Source organism: Canis aureus, chromosome 8, assembly GCF_053574225.1.
Source record: "Canis aureus isolate CA01 chromosome 8, VMU_Caureus_v.1.0, whole genome shotgun sequence".
Taxonomy (NCBI): Eukaryota; Metazoa; Chordata; class Mammalia; order Carnivora; family Canidae; genus Canis; species Canis aureus.
This window is the reverse complement of record NC_135618.1, coordinates 32,882,578-32,902,782: the sequence shown is the minus strand read 5'-3', so window position 1 is coordinate 32,902,782 and position 20,205 is coordinate 32,882,578. Positions and strand designations below refer to the sequence as shown.

At 37.1% G+C, this 20,205-nt stretch overlaps 2 long non-coding RNA genes across 2 annotated transcripts in view; one reads left to right on the top strand and one right to left on the bottom strand.

Moving 5' to 3' along the window:
* LOC144318071 (uncharacterized) overlaps positions 1 to 7,692 on the top strand; it is a 35,014-nt gene extending 27,322 nt beyond the window's left edge. The window contains exons 5-6 of the long non-coding RNA XR_013383926.1: positions 3,005 to 3,059; positions 6,176 to 7,692. This is a non-coding gene — a long non-coding RNA (uncharacterized LOC144318071). The remainder of the gene's footprint in view (positions 1 to 3,004; positions 3,060 to 6,175) is intronic.
* Positions 1,314 to 20,205, bottom strand: part of LOC144318072 (uncharacterized) — a 29,212-nt gene continuing 10,320 nt past the window's right edge. Inside the window, exons 3-5 of the long non-coding RNA XR_013383927.1 lie at positions 15,261 to 15,341; positions 9,128 to 9,259; positions 1,314 to 1,700 (exon numbers count right to left, since the gene is read on the bottom strand). This is a non-coding gene — a long non-coding RNA (uncharacterized LOC144318072). The remainder of the gene's footprint in view (positions 1,701 to 9,127; positions 9,260 to 15,260; positions 15,342 to 20,205) is intronic.

Genomic DNA, 20,205 nt, shown 5'->3' with positions numbered 1-20,205 from the left:
AAATTAGAACAGTTTTCCTTGCTTGTTAATTAATAACTTTTTATTGAGAAATAGGGATTCTATTATTGTCTTTAATACATATTTAGATTGATCAGAATATATTGGGAAATAAATTAATATCTAAGCTCCTAGTACTTGTAAAGCAATCTTTTTTTTTCTTGTAAAGCAATCTTATATAAGTGCAATAGAAGTGCTGAATAAATAAGGGTTTTTGTTAATTTCAGTTTTTATTTGATAAAAACACTTAATTTTTAGCCTGTTTCAAATTTTATTGATTTTTTTTTTTTTTGTATATGTGTGGTCTTTTTTAGAGTAATGAGCCACTGGTGTTCTTAATTCAGAAGCAGACATTTTTTTTCAATGTGGTCTTTGAATGCTGCATCTCCTTCAATTTCTCTTGAGATTGGAACACTTCTTTTCCCTCTTGCAAAATATTTAGAGACTAAAAGTATCTCTGAATCTTGCATCGAACTATAGGGTGGCCCATAGGTAACAGAAAGGAAATTATTTTAGGATTTCTGAGTTTGTTTCTTTTTTTTTGCCAAGAACCTACTGTTCCTTTGAAAATTGCTTCATAGTATTCTCTGTAAAGCGGACTAACATTTCCCTTCCTGTTGCAGTACTTTAACCATCTGAGTAGAGTTTAACAGGTCTGGAACTAAGAGATTGAAACAATCCAAAGGTTTTTATCAGAAACCTACTATGTGCCAGTCCTTTATAGGTGGATGAGAGTTACAACAGAAATGGAAGATTCTGTTTTATACCCAAGAATGCAATCAAAGGCTTACATTTAATGAAGTGTTGAGTCGAGTGATTCAGACTAGACACTACAGGAGCTCAGAGCACAGAAAGACTGAAAATATCCAAGATCAGAATATTTATCTGAAATCAGTAACCATAGTGCTTATTTACAACTTGCGAAAAGTCCAAATAATGCAGTCAAATTTGTGACATGAAAAAGCCAACCCAAGTACTCGGTGTTCACATGGAAATAGTAGACTAAATAGTAGGTTGTTCTGCTCCAGCTGTGATATTAAAAATGTCACTTTTACTTGTTCTGTATTATCGCCTCTGAATTCTTTTCTATGTAAAACCCAAAGGTCACCTGACACATCGTCGGGCAATTACTACTTCTTTCATTGTGCAAGCCAGTGGCTGATAAAGTACACATCATTACAGTTCAGGAACGCTCTATTCTTTCCCTCTTACACCTGGGCATCTCCTTGGTGATATGTATGGTTTGGAAGGGGTAGAGAAACAAAGTTAGTAGGAGTAATCACACAGTTGCCTGCTGTGAAGAAGAGTGAGCTTTATTTACCGCACAGCACTCTGATTTGGCTTTAAAAGAATTACATCAACTAAAAATTATACCTAATAGACTTGACAGAAACATAAGCTGGCAGTCAGGCCTGATTATATCAAACAGAAACACTTGGAAAGTAACGTTGCCAAAGTATATCACTGACTCGGATTTATAGCAGGTGTCCACGGGACAGTATCCCTCAACAGATTCACGACCGCTTTTTAAATGCTACGATTTGAGCTAGAGATGTCCTGGGGCTCCTGGACAAGAAGTGTGCTGCTAATCAAGATCTATCCAAGTCTTCTGATCTAAGATAACGCAGAGCCTAGAAGAAAATCACTTGGTGAATGGATCTTCTCATTTCAATGTCTCCACAATGAATTTTGGAGGGATATTTCTGTTGTAGATATAAAGATCAAGTTAGAAAAAAAAATTAAAATAATATCTTGAGCCAGAAAAACAGACTTTAGGAAAAAAATCACTAATAACAAATAATTAGTATATAACATGATTGACATTGTTTGGATTAAATTTGCCTCTTTTCCCCTCAAATAATAGGTTTAAGGATGAATGTAATTGCTTTTAAAGAACTGTGTGTGTGTATGGCTAGAGCAGATGAGCCTTAGTTCTTTATTTTTTTTTTTAAGATTTTATTCATTTATTCATGAGAGACAGAGTGGGGTGGGGGTGGGGGGGAGGACACAGGCAGAGGGAGAAGCAGGCTCCATGCAGGAAGCCTGATGTGGGACTCGATCCTGGGTCTCCAGGATCAGGCCCTGAGCTGAAGGCGACGCTAAACCGCTGAGCCACCCAGGCTGCCCCATGAGCCTTAGTTCTAATAGATCAATTGCAAAAAACAAAACAAAACAAAACAAAGAAACTTGTTTGCTTCTGTGTTTTTCTTTTTCTTTTTTTTTCTTTCTTTCTGTGTTTTTCTTTTTAGATTGCAAGTTTTACAAAGCCATGGAATGTCACGTATTTTCATCTATACTACCAGTATCTAGCACAATTCCTGGCCCAGAGTATAGGTTCAGGAAATATTGGGAGATGATGTTAAACAAAATTATTTTCAATTGTGGGTTTTCTCAACAAGAACATTAAGAAAAACAAACGAAAAAAATGGGTGAAGGCCAGAAGTTTTTAAGGCTTTTAGTTTCTGAGCAAAACAAGGCTTGCTATTCCCTGTTGGCACAGTCTCAGTTTTAATTAAACTAGGCGTGTAAAATAAAGTAGCAGCGTCATTGAGTTAATGTGGAAATTCTTTTGTTTTCTTTATACAGCAGTAAATAGGTTTTTAAGACCCATTTAGGTATGACCTAGGCTTCATTTTGGATTAACCATTTGAGCTACTTCTTTCACCTTTACATATATATTAAGCTCTAGGAAATCATTTTGCTATGTGTCAAAAATTTCCAAAATTGAGGAATCAATGATAGTGAAAAGAAATTTGCAACCATTGAAGAAAACTCTTTCATAAGAACATGTAGCCCAGTATAGAAAGTTGATATTATACAGAAGAAGGTGTGTTTAACATAATTATTCAAATAGATAAAGAGTTTATTAAATTTTTGCTGAATTTTCCACATGAAGATTTCTGTAATATTTTAGTGCTGTCTAACCTATAACATTAGAACATAATTATTAAGACATAATTCAATTCAATGGCATCTCTAAATTGGTATTGTTAACTTTCATTTTCAGATTCCAATATATGGTATATAGAAACTTATATGATATGATATGGAAACTCTAAAAGGTAAAATACATATTTTGGGGAATTTGGATGTCTGTTTTCTATTTAAAGATTCTGCTGGTTAACCCAAGTATTAAATTTGTTTTAAAAAGTGTTTGTGGGCAGCCCAGGTGGTTCAGCGGTTTAGCACCGCCTTCTGCCCAAGGCGTGATCCTGGAGACCCAGGATTGAGTCCCACATCGGGCTCCCTGCATGGAGCCTGCTTCTCCCTCTGCCTGTGTCTCTGCCTTTCTGTGTGTGTGTGTGTGTCTCTCATGAATAAATAAATAAAATCTTTTTTTAAAAAAAGTGTTTGTTGCCCATGAAGGCGGTATTGCCTATCGTGGGGGTGTATTATAAAGATTTTGTAGATGACAAACAGGGGTGGAGAAAATGTCTTGCTCAAGTTCACCCAAGTAGTAAATGGCAGACACAGGATTTGAACTCTGGCATCTGGCTTAGGGCCAGAATACATTTTACTTGCTAAAAAAAATTAAAACATTATTTAAATAGGGGGAATAAAAAAAAGCAACCTCTGAAGTTCAGTTCTATGGCTGGCATCCTAACCCCAGTCTCCCTCTCCTTGATTCTCAGAGGTAATGACTTCTGTTCGGTACACTCTTCCAGACCTTTTGCTATGCATTTACATAAATACATACGCAGTTCTAGAGAATATATAGTATCCTATATTTTATGGTTTTAATATATAAATGATGTAATGTTGGTTTGTCATTTTGAAAGGACTTTTAATTTAACCTCATGTCTTAGAGACGCTTCCATGTTAACATATTTAGTTCTACATCTTCCCTCTGAGGTGCTACATGGGGTAACATAGCATTATGGTCATCTCTTCTTTATTTTAACCTTTTTTTTCTTAATAAACAGTACAATTATTTCGATGTAGGAGAGGAAAGATGCATGTATCAGGCAATGGCTTGACTTCTGTATTATCTCCAGAACACTGGAGTATCACCACAAACTTATGAATCATAGATATATTTGAGGCTAGAAAGCTCTTCGGGGTTGTGGCAAAACTCTGGACAAGCTGTGAGAACTAGGCTTCTTGTTTTGAAGTCATATGTCTACGACTCTCTGAGTCTCAATGTTCTTATCTGGAATTGGGCATTGATGGCATCCCTTGTTCTGTCATATGTCTATATCTCTACTTTTGTTTTCAAAAGTGTAAAGGACTTTTACAAATATTAGGTGAGAGTCTTATATCAATTCAACTCATCATACATGTATTGAATATTTGCTATGAGATATATTCTGATGTAGGTATCGTAGAAAGTAAAATAAATGCTTTATCTAGAGCATGTGATATACTAAAAGTAAAAGGCACAAATATAAAAAATTCTGAAAAAGGAGTATGTGATGTGAATTACAGGAAAGAGATAAGGTTCAACTGGATTACAGGGGGAGAAGAGAGCAATCCAACTAAAGAGGCTGTGAAATACTTCTTGAGAGAGATGAAATATATGGTAGAAATTTGAGAGACACATTAGTTTGAGTATAAGAGGAACCAAATGTTCCAAATTCCCTCTTATATAAATTGGACTTGAATGATTGTTCAGGCTAGCGTTCTAGAGCTAGTGAATCTTACTGACATGAGGCTCTTTCAAGAGCATGATCAGAGAATCTAAAAGCCCTTGTTTAGTGTTGCAATTGTATCAGAAAATCAAACATGTAGTCATAATAAAGTGTCAATCTAAGGAATCTTCAGATAAGCAAAAGCCTACTCTGATGCAGTGCTCCAGCAAATGTGAGGCATGCAAAAATGCACAATATAGGAGTTCTGGAAGATGAGTATGAGTAAGTGTCTGGGGAGACCTCATAAGGCACCAGAATACAGATTAGGTGTCTTTTTTTTCCTAAGTAATCTCTACTGCCAACATAGGGGTCAAACTCATGACCTGAGATCAAGAGTCACATGCTCTAATGATAGAGCCAGTCAGGTGCCCTTAAGGTGTCTTTTTAGAGGGTTTTTCAGGCTTCATCATAGAGGGAGGGATGTTAAGAGCAATGAATATAATTCAAGCAAGGTTATGAACTGAGAAAATCCAGAGCTTGTCATCAGTCAGGTAGTCTGATTTAAGATGTTCTTGGGTGATGAATAAGTGAGGAAGACAGAAGGTGGTATAGAGGGTGAAGACACTAGAAATGTGGATTAGATCACATTGTGACTTTGAATGCCAATGTGAGGCTCTATTTTATGATATATGGTGATGATCACAGTTTTGTAATACGGCCTGAAATCCGGTATTGTGATGTCCCTGGCATTGGTTTTCTTTTTCAATATTCCTCTGGCTTTTTTGGGGTCTTTTCTGATTCCGTACAAATCTTAAGATTACTTGTTCCAACTCTGTGAAGAAAGTCAATGGTATTTTGATGGGGATTGCATTGAACATGTACATTGCCCTGGGTATCATTGACATTTTCACAATATTAATTCTTCCAATCCATGAGCATGGAAAGTTTTTCCATCTCTTTGTGTCTTCCTCAATTTCTTTCAGAAGTGTTCTGTAGTTTTTAGGGTATAGATCCTTTACCTCTTTGGTTAGTTTATTCCTAGGTATCTTATGCTTTTCAGTGCAATTGTAAATGGGATTGATTCCTTAATTTCTCTTTCTTCAGTCTCATTGTTAGTGTACGGAAACGCCACTGATTTCTGGGCATTGATTTTGTATCTTGCCACACTGCCGAATTGCTGTATGAGTTCTAGCAATCTTGGGGTAGAGTCTGGGTTTTTAATGTACAGTATCATGTCATCTGCAAAGAGGGAGAGTTTGACTTCTTCTTTGCCAATTTGAATGCCTTTTATTTCTTTTTATTTTCTGCTTGCTGAGGCTAGGACTTCCAGTACTATGTTGAATAGCAGTGGCAAAAGTGGACATCCCAGTTGTGTTCCTGATCTTAGGGGAAAGGCTCTCAGTTTTTCCCCATTGAGAATGAATGTGGACTTTTCATCAATGGCTTTTAAGATATTGAGAAATGTTCCCTCTATCCCTACACTCTGAAGAGTTTTAATCAGAAATGGATGCTGTATTTTGTCAAATGCTTTCTCTGCATCTATTGAAAGTATCATATGGTCCTTGTTTTTTCTCTTATTGATGAGATCTATCATGTTAATTGTTTAACAGGTGTTGAACCACCCTTGCACCCTGGGGACAAATCTTAAAAGACAACCTACAGAATGGGAGAAGATATTTGCAAATCACATATCAGTTAAAGGGCTAGTATCCAAGATCTATAAAGAACTTATTAAACTCAACACCTAAGAAACAAAAAAATCCAATCATGAAATGGGCAGAAGATATGAACAGAAATTTCTCCAAAGAAAGCATATACAGGGCCAACAAGCACATGAGAAAATGCTCCGCATCACTGGCCATCAGGAAAACACAAATCAAAACCACAGCGAGATACCACCTCGCACCAGTGAGACTGATAAAAATTAACAAGACAGGAAACAACAAATGTTGGAGAGGATGTGGAGAAAGGGGAACCCTCTTGCACTGTTTGGTGGAAATGTGAACTGGTGTAGCCACTCTGGAAAACTGTGTGGAGGTTCCTCAAAGAGTAAAAAATAGAGCTACCCTATGCCCCAGCAATTGCACTGCTGAGGATTTACCCCCAAGATACAGATGCAGTGAAATGCTGAGACGCCCGCACCCCAATGTTTATAGCAGCAATGTCCACAATAGCCAAATTATGGAAAAAGCCACAATGTCTTTTGACAGATGAATGGATAAAGAAGATGTGGTCTATATATGCAATGGAATATTACTCAACCATCAGAAAGGACAAATACCCACCATTTGCTTCGACGTGGACGGAACTGGAGGTTATGATGCTAAGTGAAATAAATCAATCGGAGAAGGACAAACATCATATGGTTTCACTCATATGGAGAATATAAGAAATAGTGAAAGGGGTTATAAAGGAAAAGAGGGGAATTGAGTGGGAAAAATTAGAGAGCGTGACAAAACGTGAGAGACTCCTAACTCTGGGAAACAAAGGATTGCGGGGAAAAAAGGAGGTGGGCAGGGGGATGGGGAGACTGGGTGATGGGCACTGAGGAGGGCGCTTGATAGAATGAGCACTGGATATTATACTATATGTTGGCAAATTGAATTTAAATTAAAAAATAAAAAAATAAAATAAGGTGAACATTTTCTTGAATCTTAAAAGAAATGATATGTGGTAAAATATTAAAGCTTTTGTTCCACAGAGTAATGCACAATCAGCTGTGCTTTTAAAGATAGCTCTTGCAGAACTGTGGGTAGAGAAGGAAAGATCAGAGGGTGTAAGAACAATTACGGGATTATTATAATAGACCAGTGTTATGGTCTTAGGTAAGACTTGTGGAAGGGAAAAAGAGAACTGGATACATTTGAGAGACACTATAGAAATTGATTTCTTGAGGTGATTTTTCAGCTGATTTGATATGGACATGAGGAAAAGAAAGGAGTCAAAGATGGCAATAATAACCATAGTATAACTGCTATTCAATTACCTATGTGTGGGCACCTGGGTGGCTCAGTGGTTGAGCGTCTGCCTTTGGCTCAGGTCGTGATCCTGGAATCCTGACATTGAGTCCTACCTCGGGCTCCCCAAGGGGAGCCTGCCTTTCTCTCTGCCTGTGTCTCTGCCTCTCTTTCTGTGTCTCTCATGATAAGTAAATAAAATCTTTAAAAAATTACCTATGTGCTGGGTATTACACAAATATAGATACTATATGGCTATTGTATGTCTGTATATATAATATGTATTTATATTTATGTGTATTTATAACCTGTTCCTCACAAAAAACATTAATATATACATTTTATTCAGAAGGAAACTGAGACTCCAGAAGTCAAATAACTTGCTGAAGGTCATGATCAATATCCTTGGCCCATATTCTAACCAGAATGATTCAATTAAGACCTTCTGATGACATGTGTTAATGTTGAATGTCCATTCAGGAAGGCAGTAAATGTGCAATCTTTTCATAGTTAATTATTTAAGCTTAGAAATTTCTTTCAAGGCTCTGGTATAGCTTATTCATGTATGTGCATGTAATATACCAACGAAACTTCTATATCTATGCATATTATGTTTCAAAACATTTTCCAAGTATTATAGCCATTAAGTTTGAGAAATATGATAGAATATAAGTCTTAGAATCAGTAAAGTACAAAAAGTGGCTGACAGTCTTTCTGGTTTATTGTTTTCTTGATGCATGAAACACTTTGTGTCAGCTTTTTTAAAGAAAGGAAAAAATAACAATAATGTAATTTCCTAAATTCCCTTCAGTCTTTGAAAATGAAAGCCCAGTTCCAGATAATGAAGTTGAGTGTGGTGATGAGATTTAAATTCTATCCAAATAAGTTACATTAACTCACAGTTATTTATCTAATAAAGGAGAGGGATCCCTGGATAATTGAAATCCATAGATAATTGAAAAACCACATTTAGCAATATTTCTCAACCTCAACCCATACCAAAATTTTAGTGGCATTATAATCAAGTCACAAACACTTTTCATTTAGATTTTGTTTCTGTTCTCTTTTTCTTCTCCCTTACATGGGAAGGGTAATGCCTAAATTAATAAAGAGCAGAAGGCTCTATCTAGGGGCAGGTCAGAAATTGGATGCTTATAAGATGTAAAAACTTGCAGGATATATATAAAAAAGGATTAAACCAAAAGCTTTTAAATATGGTTATTGGGGTAATTTTGAACACTTACAAATAAGAGAAATGGACTTTTAACTGATTTTATATTATCGTTCGATGTTGAGCTTTGTGGTGCTTTGAATTGGAAAAATAGTTGGCATACTGGCCTTATTTTGTTTTTTTATCAGGCAAAATGTTCCTGTAAACAGCATTGCAGGTGCATAGCATGTCATTGATTATTCAATAAGTTTCTTAATATATCAGCATCTCAAAATGAGCAAGAGAGTGAGGAAACCTATGACAAACCGGCAAATAGAGATTGTGTTTTATTCACCTTAAGAGTTGCAAGGTTGCTACAACACTGAGTTTGTTTGACATTGTTTTGGTAATTTCAATATTTCATTAAATCATACAATTGATATTTAAGAACCTACTATGTTTCCAGAAATAGAATGATGAATGAGGAAACTCTTGCCCAGCCTTTCCCAAACTGATGTGTATTTTTTCCTACATTCTGGATTAATGGAGGATGTTCCAGGCCAATGATGGCATCCTAAGAAGATCATCTATAAGATCAATTAGGAAATAATTTGTTTAAAAATCAATTGGCATTGAGTTCAATGTGATTATTCAAAATCACTTATATACTTTTTGCTTGTTTGCTACAGAGAGTCTTTAAATGAAAACTTAAAATAGGCATCTTAAACAATACAAAATCAGATAGTAGTGACCTCCTTTGACAGAAATATGGTCAGTTGAGAGTGGTCCTGGATCCTTTTAGGCTTGTCATCCTTTTTTCCCTACATTTCTCCTTAGATGAGGTATGGGTTGGGAGAAGAATGGTGTTAAAGTAGCCATCTACTTGATAACCAGAGTTAGAGAAGATTTGCCTGTAATTTACTATTATTTGCACTTTGTGTTTTTGTCACTCATGTCCCCTTCTCGTGCCTGGTGAGCTTATATAGATCCATGGATGCTTCATGCACTCCAGTCTGTTGACACTACCATTTGGGCAAGAATTGGTCTGCAGCCAATTGGATCTTTATTAATCGATTAATTCACTCATCAATGTTATTAAAATATAGGAATTATAAAGACAAATAAGATAATCGTATTTTAAGAATTCTATTAAAGTATAATTCTAATACCACATATTCACTCATTTTAAGTGTACAATTCAATCATTTTTACTAGTTTACAGAGCTCTGTAATCATCACAAAAATTCAATTTTAGAACACTCTTATTACTCCAAAAAGATTTCTTGGGCCGATTTGCTGTCGATCTCTATTCCTTCCTAAAACCCAGGCAACAATTAATCTTCTTTCAGTCTCTATATATTTACCTTCTCTGGTCTATTCATATAAATGGGATCATAGAACATGCAATATTTTGCATTTGGCTTCTTTCACCTAGCATGATGTTTTTGAGGTTCATCCGTGTTGAAGCATGGATCAATAGTTTGTTCCTTTTTATTGCGTAATAGTATTTTATCAAATGGAGTATGGTACATTTTGCTAATCCAAAATATGACAATCAGATTTTATAGCAGAAAATAAGCTCTAAGTTTTAATATCTTCTCAATGGCAAGAATTTGCTGCACATTTTCACACATTTGAGAGACAGAAAGTTGCTAACAGTCACATTTGCTGTTTATGTCAGGCTTTGGAGACCCTGAGAGTTTTGTTCTCCTGGGGAAATTTTGAGGAGAAAGAAAGAGCTCTGATGCTAGAGATAGCAGCACTGAACTCTTACAAACCTTATCATTGATTTGGCTAAAAGAAAGAATGAGATTAGAGGATCCTGTTACTATTGATGATGGCTTAGCATGGCTGGCTCAAAACTAATGATATCAACAGAGCTTCCACTTTAGGAACAGCAGCATGAGGAGTTCCACCAACCTGCTCACCAGTGCCAGAAGCATAGATAGATAAGTAGAAAGATGGATAGATAAAATTATATGTCTATATCTGTACACACACACACACACATCACACAACTATTTAAAGTCCGAAAATTATCCAGAGCATACAGCAAATAAATGAAGAAACATTGATTTAGGAAAATCTACTAAGATTTGGTGAGTATGCTAAGAGCCTGTGGAAGCTGAGCCACAGCTCACTTCCTTCTCCTGGTCTCCTTTAACCCCTCTTCAGCACCAGCTCAGCTTAATGGAAGCTCCCCTCTGGGGGGATATGTCCACGAAGACAGCACTTCCTCTCTTTACAGCTCCCAATCAAGGGACACTGCATGTACTAGGAAGGGAGGGTCATCATCATTTTGAATCTCCTCCAACTGAGTTGCTGAGGCTACATTGTTGGTGCGTCCAGTTGAAAAGTCAGAAATTTTCCTCCTCCATTGTATGTTGGTTGCTCTACCTGGGCATGAGTATTAGGGCTATGATCTTCATCACAGTTCATTTGCTGAACAGATTTTCAACGTCAGGAAAGGCAAGCTGAGAATAACAAAGGCTATCACCCCTGCCCAGTATTCAGATCAGTTGCTCAGGGGAACAGATAGTACATTAAAACAGTACTTCAAAGCTTTCACCAAAGAAATTAATTCTATTTAAAACATGGTGTAATTTCAATATGGGAAAAACACTCTCAAAAACAATGGAGATTCAGGTGATGAACGAGTAAGAAAATACTGTTAGCTTTATGAAATCACTGAGCTGAACCAGAGGTCAGCTAGTTCACCAGAGATGAGCCAAGACAAAGCTTCCTAGAGTCCGAACAAGCCTCCAAGACAGTGTTTAAAAACCATCCCTACCCATATTTAAGTGGACCAGTCTTTGGAATTATTTATGCCTGAGAACTCTGTCAAAAATAATAGAGCAATCAGTTCACAATTAGGGCAGTTCTAAGAGCAGGGTGTGATACCAGGAGAGGCAAATAGCCCATTAGACAGATCAGGGAAATAGACAAAGAGAGTCTTGTTTAGACAATTGCCATCTTGCAGTGATTAGGCACACCTGCAGGGCTACACATAGGAGGAGAAAATGAGACGCTTCACCCTGCAGGCATAATAGACTTCACTAAAATATTCTAGCTCGGTCACTAAATAAATAAACAAGAAGCGACAATAAAAACAAGCCCTGAAAGGGGAAGTGGAAATCAATAGTCAGAGTTGCTACAATATATTACCTAAAATGTTCAGTTTCAACAAAAGTTTATGATACATGCACAGAACAAATAAGACCCATGCATAGGAAAGGAAAGCAGACAACAGAGATTGACAGTAAGAGGGGCCAGGTGTCATAGTTAGACAAATGACAATTTTTCTGGAAGGAATTAAGTGCAGTCTGGCTGAAATGCAGCAGCCATTGGAAAGAGACCAGAGTGACATACTGGAAAGACTGGTGGCTGTAGGGACTAAGCAACTACAGTGTGTACTGTAAACAGTTCACTTTTTATAAAACACTTTTTCAATCTCTTGTCTTTCAGATGTGTTAACATGTATATATTTATAATATAAAGGTATAAAAAGAATGGAACAATAAAATGTATTTGTGTATGGAAAGTTCATTTTTGTCCAACCTCATAGTTTACTTTTTTGTAAATGTAAATGAGGAGTGCTTGAGTGGCTCAGGGGGTTACAGGGGGTTAAGCATCTGCCTTGAGCTCAGGTCATGATTCCAGAAGCCTGGGATCCAGTCCCACATTGAGCTTCACATTGGGCTGCCCAGTCAGCAGGGAGTCTGCTTCTCCCTTTGCCTCTGGCCCTCTTCCCACTCATGCTCTCTTTCTCTCTTTCATCTGCTCTCTCTCTGTCTCTCTCAAATAAATAAAAAATTAGTAATGTAAATGTAATTAGTAAATGAAATACTAAATAGACATATTATGAGTTGGATTAAATTTAATAATTCAAGAAAACATATTACTTAAGTTCTTATATTTTATTATTATATGTTGAAGCTCAGATACCCTTTTCTACTTATGTCAAGAATATAAAACACATTTCATAATGTAATTTACCACTTAAAATTGATGTTTCTTCCTACCAAGAGATTATTTTAATCAATTTTCTTTAGGCTGCTAATATTAGATATTTATAGAGATGTCTCAATCATATATTTGATTGATTCCTTTTAGTATGTTAATTGTGAGAAGAGAACATATTTAATAAAAGAAATGGTCTGAGGCTATTCATAGTATCCATTGCATCACAAAACACTCTGGTGTATGGGTTGTTCTATATTGGATGGTTTGTGATGGGAATACCAAATGTGAAATAATAAATTGATACAGAAGTTCCAAGAACACAAATTAAAAAATAGTTCTTAATTTTTCCACAAGTAACCAAATTAAAAATTAAATAGAACTACAAAGGCCATTCATTTAGGAATGGGAATAGTGAATTCTAAGATGATCTCATATGTAGCTGCACAAGAAAAAGTTATAAGAGACTCAATGCTGCTGCCCACATGCAGAAGTTCCTCCTCTATGCACTCAGGTTTGATAAAATGGAAATTATAGGAAATCTCATAAACATGTTTGAAAATTTTTTCATAGAAGAAATTACATAGCCTTATTAGAAATATTTTGTATTAATTCAAAGAATCATATAGATCATATCTGAAAAGGAAAAATTTTAATCAAGATACAAGATAGTTCGGGAACTATCTCTCTTTTTAATCATGGAGATCTATATTACAAAGGTTAAAGATTTTAAATATTTAGCAAAATGTACCTTTTAACCTTCTCTCTCTCAGAAGGCAATCAAAACTCTATTCAATTCATTAAATTAATCCTTAGTGGCCACAGCAGAATAAAAATTTCATTTCTTTAGCATGCAAATGATGCTATTAATGTGTGGAAATATACAGCACAAAAGTCATTTACTTGTCTAAGTGAATTTTGTTCTGAAACCTGCAATGTGTTTTATATACAAGCAATAAAGATTAAAAGCAATGTGAAATTTAATCTGACAGTAAGTGCAAAGCATTACTTTTGTTTTTATGGATAAAAATTTGTTTTAAAAATTGCTTTGGAAATGTGGGGCTTGTCTTTTGCCATAAAATTGGCTTAGGCTATGTAATTTGAGCATCTTGCAAGTTTAGTGAACTTGAAATCTGGAAGATAAGACCTTCCAATGATCTTTGGGATACAGTGTTGTTATCTATCCACAGATAAACCATGAACATATACTTAGCTCTTTAAAGTGTGTGATTTTTAAAAATAAACATAATTTTATAACACTTTTAGATTTACAGAATTACTGCAAAAAAAACCACAAAAAACATAAAACCAGCAACTTAAAGAGTTCTCATATACCCTATTCCCAGTTTCCCCTATTACTAACAACTCGGATTAAATGTGGGGTATTTGTTCCTGTTAATAAACTGATGTTGATACAACATAATCATCACTATGATTATTAACTCAAATCTATACTTTATAAATTTTGTTGCTCAAATTGTTCAGCTTTAAATGTTGGGAGCTGGTTTTGTTGACTCTTGGGCCCTATAATTTTTTTTCATTTATAAGCATTTATTTTTTGGCTCTACAAGATACTCTACGTTCCTCTTGTGTATTTTCTGCTTCATTCTAGCATCAATCTTTCCTCAAAAAACTCTGGTTCCTTTTATTGGAGAATGGTGTGAGAAACTAAGATCGGCGCACTAGTGTTCATTACTGTTAGGTTATTGTTTCTTGGCCCTCTAAGATGACAAGCTAACTAGATGGTTGTATGCATGCTAACCCATGCATATACACATGTCTGCGAATATGCGCACCTCTATCTATATTAAACCAAACATGAGTTCATTAGTCTGTAACTCCCATCTGCTACATGGGTCATTCTAATATCCTCCCCTGACTTTTCTTCCCACTCCAATAGTGAGAAACCTGTTGTCCATTTACTTTAACTATTCCATGTATCCATATAATAAGGCTTTCAAAATTGTTCACCCATGTGCCGGGGAAGACCCTTTGCCAAATATAGAGTACTGCTATGTACAGTTACTTTTACCTTTAGTCTTATAGATTATATTCATTTCCAAAGTTATTAGGATAGCATCTTTGTCCACAAACCTTTCAGTGAGGTTGTTTCTTTAAATTAGAAACATATTCAAGGGATATTATTTTTACCTGAAATACAGCAGAAATTTAATAATGATGCAGTTTAGAAAATATATTCTAGTTTCTTCAAACTCTTATTTCTGGAACTGGCTTATCTAAATTGGAGCAAAACTAGTCCATTTCTTTGGCTTCCTTTGGCTCATTTATCTTCCCCTCTGAGATTGAGTTAGAAAGGTTAGTAATGGGAATCCAAATGGGTGACTTCAGTGACCCAATATCCTGATAAACTCTCAGATTATGCTATATAATTATGAAGAAATACTCAACGCTTTGCCTACAAAACAAGGCAATATCAAGTTCTTTGGTATGGCATCTGCCATCCACTTATTACTTCAGGAACATCTGCATCTAATTCCTCAAGGTGAACATTAACATCACACCAACTGACTTGTGTGAACAAGCTGACGCCTTCCTCTCATTTTGGAAAGCTCCCTACGGAACAGATACTCATCTTTCAACGTGCATGTACTTTACATATTAGCTCACCTAAAGGCTAGAAGATCATCTATTAGCTCAGAGCTCGGGAGTACCCACAGGAAATACTGGGATCATTCAATCCCGCTCTTACTGCAAAAGGAAACAGAGATAAACATTATGATAGAGGGTAATATAGTCTTCCCTCATCCCTAGGATTGGAATAATTTGATCATTTCTTTTTGCTTATACTGAGTATATTTTACTTATCTTATTTTGTATGATGATACATTATTATTTTTTTTTTGATGATACATTATTTTCATAATCTTTTAATTCAATGTTACAGCATTCGCTAGGAGGTCTTATTCATTGCTTTGTCTCCACAGCATCCAGCACAAGGCTTTGACCAGATAATAGCTGTTCCGAAAGGTTTGCAGAATAAACCTGTAATACTTTGCTAATATATAGATGACACTTCTTATCAAACTACTCTTTTTATTAGAGAGGATGTGAAAAATTTTTGGAAGCCTTTATATTTAGGACTACTTGAAATAGCTTGTTGGTTGGTATTTTATGTTTATAGTTACATAACTCCTTTAAATTAGAGACTATGATTTATTATGGCAGCATCATTAAGCCTTCTGTAAGGAAAAAAACATGAAACTATGTGGAATAATAGTTCTAATATAGAATGCCCCTAAAGATAATTATTAAATCAAAATATACCTGGGAAACATTTATCATGCTCTAAGGCTTGAATATACCTTAAAATGGAAAAAAAAGTCCAATCTAAAATGAATATTTAAACAATTAAGAAAAGATTTAAAGTCAAGTAAATATTATTAATTTAAATGTTAATAACAGGTTGAATATTTAAATAGTTATCTCAAAGCATATTTTTAATTACTAATTTTCAGGCACTGTTAACATTACTAGGTACAGACCAATGAAAGCTGTAAAATAATGAGTTTACTAAGTATATTCCATTTGTCTACTTTTCTTTCCAAAAGAAGTAAAGCCCCATTGTCTGCATTGCATTGATTAAGGGAAGTAAATTCCTGCCAAATGTTTTTTTTTTTTAATTTTTATTTATTTATGATAGTCACAGAGAGAGAGAGAGAGAGAGAGAGAGAGAGGCAGAGACACAGGCAGAGGGAGAAGCAGGCTCCATGCACCGGGAGCCCGACGTGGGATTCGATTCCGGGTCTCCAGGATCGCGCCCTGGGCCAAAGGCAGGCGCCAAACCGCTGCGCCACCCAGGGGTCCCCCTGCCAAATGTTAAATATGCTTACACAAATTAGCTGTTGCTATGAGATAATATTCAGCAAAGGTTACAAGGAACCAATCAGAGATTCTATTTTCACGAATAATAAGTGTGAGTGAGCAGAATTTCTTGATGATGTTTATAATCTGAACAATATATGCACACAATATTTTTATAGAATGGAAAAGGTAGCCTCATTTTTCATTCACTTATGCACTCAGCATATATATATTATGTGTGAAGCACAATGTCTTGTGAAAATAGGCATAGAAAGATGTTACCTCATTCTTTCTTTCTTGCTCTCCTTTCCTGTCTGTTCTTCCTTCGTTCAGAAAACGTGCACTGCAATATTTTTCCTAGAATTTTATCTGGATATTTGCTTTCTCTTTCTCTTTTACTTTGATGATTCAAAGAACCTTGTGCAGCATATGTTATAGAGCTTCACCTAGAAATATTACCTCCGGGGTGGAGGTGTCCGGATCTTGGGTTGGCAGGCTGTTCATGGTTACCCCTGCAGTCGCCCTCAGTTGAAGGCACACCCCTTCCTTTGCAGCAGCCTGCATCCAAAGTCTAGCTGACGGAAGGAGAAGAAGACCTGGCTTCTGTCCCTCACTTTGGGAAAACTCTGAAGTATTATCTCAACTCCTGAGCTCTCTGTGGACTTGTCTGAGGGCCTGAGGCCTCTACTGTAACTAAATTGAACTTTAACTTTACTCTCTGCCAGTCCTACTCTCATCACCTCCTTCCAGGGGTGGTTCCCAAGGGCCCTTCCCCATATACAGTCCCTTGCATACACATCTCCTTCTCTGTCCTTGTATATAGTAAACTTAACCTAGAAGAGTTAGTACTGGAAGTGACCTAGAAAGCAGGCTCTAAAATGGAGTTTGGAACTATAGCATCTGTTGGCCAACTGGCAGGGAATACAGCTCCTGGCATGTTGTGGGGGTGGAACTGTTAAGAATTTTGCAGGTGGTGAACTGGGTAGAAAGGACTTTGTGAATGTTTGCAATTATCTCCAGGGTTTGAGAGGTACAAGGAAATTAATAATTCTAAAGGCCATCAGATCAAATGGCAGTTTTGGGATAATATTGATGTGTTGGATTAAAAACAGGCTGAGAGTGATTAATAAGTAAATGGATAAGTAAATTAAAGTAGTTGAAGCTAAAACGTGATTGTTAGATGGTTTCCTTGGCAGCATGTATAAGGACTCTCATCTTTGACAGCCAAAGGGCAGAAGATGAGGAGGAGACCCAAGACTTAATCAGAAGGGTAGTAGAGCTCTAGAGAAGGTCAAATTCTCAATCGTAGGAAGTTTCCTATAGCAAAGTCAGGGCTCTGACCAAGAAGGAATAGGACCTTGAGACTTGGATGGAGATATTTGATACGATGCTCTTAAGATCTTGGAACAGAGAACACTTCTCCAGGTTTTTGGAAATGGAAAACTCCTTCCTGACAAAGTCAGCAAACTCCCTTGTTCAAGGGTGATACAGAGACTTCTGTCTCACAGGACAACGTAAGGGTTGTTCTGAGCCTGCTAATGGAGGAAAGGGGCTAGATGCTGGTAGGTCTGCAGCATCCAGCAACATGTGCAGGCAATAGTTGTGAGAGAACATATGGAAATGGATCTTGACATTACTGGACCAAAGGGGCTGAGGTATAAAGTTGATGAGGGAAAATTGACTGATATGGCAATACTCCCCCAAGATCAAAGTGTAAAGCCCAATACAAGACCTCCAGTGCTATCATGCTGTAAGGAAGGCTCTTGGAATCTGGGGGAAAGTGATGGCCTATATTATAATAAGTAGAGGGGCATCTGGGTGACTCAGTTGTTGAACATCTGCCTTTGGCTCAGGTTGTGATCCTGGGGTCTTGGGATCAAGTCCCGCATCGGGATCCCCGTGGGGAGCCTGCTTCTCCCTTGCCTGTGTTTCTTCGTCTCTCTCTGTGTCTCTCTGAATAAATCAGTAAATAAAATCTTAAAAAATAAGTATTATAATAAATAGAAATGCACATGTCAGATAGTAGAAGAAAGGATCAAAATGACAAGAGAAACAGGCATTCCAAATTAGCTCTATAAGCCCAGAAAACACCAGCTGACCATGATCCATAGATAGCCTGGAGGGAATGCCATTTACCAAAGTGCTAGAGAAATGCTGATTGAATGTACTAGACTCATTGAGAAGCTCAGTGGTAGCCAGATCTAAGGTTAAGAGATGCTATTACAGCACTGGGTTCCCTAGGAGCAGTGGGCACGATGGGAACCCAACATAAGAGAAGGCAGCATCAATGACCAGAAGCGACGTGGCTGCAACTCCACTAATCTATGGCAAGACTGGAACATCAGCCCAGGGTCCTGGCCTACAGCGCTAGGAAGATCCTTAGTAGACACAGCTCATAGAGACAAGATGTATGGACAGTCACTTAAGAGTGTTGCCTGACTTGTACCATCAAAATGAATTTAGAATGTATAACCAGGAGGCAGGACATAATTAGCCCAATAAAAATGTATGTTCTTTGTCTAGTTCTCAGATCTAGAACACACTGGCTGGAGAATATGAAGCCTCATGAGGAAAGATCCTGAAATACCACAGTATGTATGTATGATAATGATTCCCCGAGACTTTCCCCAAAGGGAATTATGGCTACTTGCACACATAAACTTATATCGGACAAAAGGGAATGGCAACTATTGGGCATAAATCCAAGTTGACACTGATGATGGGACCCAAAGTGTCATCATGGAGCCCCTGCTGGAAAGATGACAAGTATCAGTTGTGGCTACAGAGGCAGAAAATGTAGTTCATTCCACTAACTTTCCTCTGGTACATTTCCTTAATTAAGACAAACTAGTGCTCCGCCCAACTTTACATCAGAGGAGAGGGAGCAGTGTGAGAGCGTGGAAGGCAGATTGTAGTGGGTGCTGTCTGGGCCCGCCTGGATCCCCAGGCCAGTCCAGTACAGAGACACTCCCTCTAGGTTCCAGCATCGTTGGTTGCTGACAACTTACATCTGTATCTCTCACCAGTGTTTGCCCTTGGCTTAAGGGAACTGTGCTCCCCATGGTCTATTTGTCCTCGTTTCTTTGCTAAAGCCAACTCATAAATGTGCCAGTTCCGAGCTTGAGGAATCCATAATTACCACCAGATACTGGCTGTTCCAAAATGTGCTGCCACACTGCTGCTATTGTGAAAGGAGACAGAGGCCCTGGGGAAGCCAGTGAAAATCAAGCAATCCAAAGAAATTCTTTTATTTAATTCCTCAGGGGTTGCCATTGAAGCTGAACTGTGGGGGCTGTCCTGGATGATCTCACCAGGCACAAGAGCTGTAAGCCAGACACATTCCCTTGAGGCTGGGAGACCACCAAGACACCAAGATGGGAGACTACCAGATGATGGTTGCTCAAGACACTTCATGAGCCTCTGCAGCTTGTACGGTGGTGCAGCCGTCTCGGTTCACACATGCACATAAACACACATGCACGCACATGGAAGCAGATACACACACTATCACACGACCTTTTTTCACCTACATGGTGAGCTTAGAACTATACTAGATCATCTGTCTGGGCTCCTCTCTCTGAAATGAAGGAGATAGAATCCTAATCATTTTCTTCCTAGTTAGGTCTTCATGCCTTGTGCTACTTGGCTTACATTACGCCCAGAAAATTGAATTCTACAAACCAGGAAAATTTGGGATGAAGTAATCTCTATTAAAAAACAAAAACACATAAAACCTGTTAAAAGCTTTCTC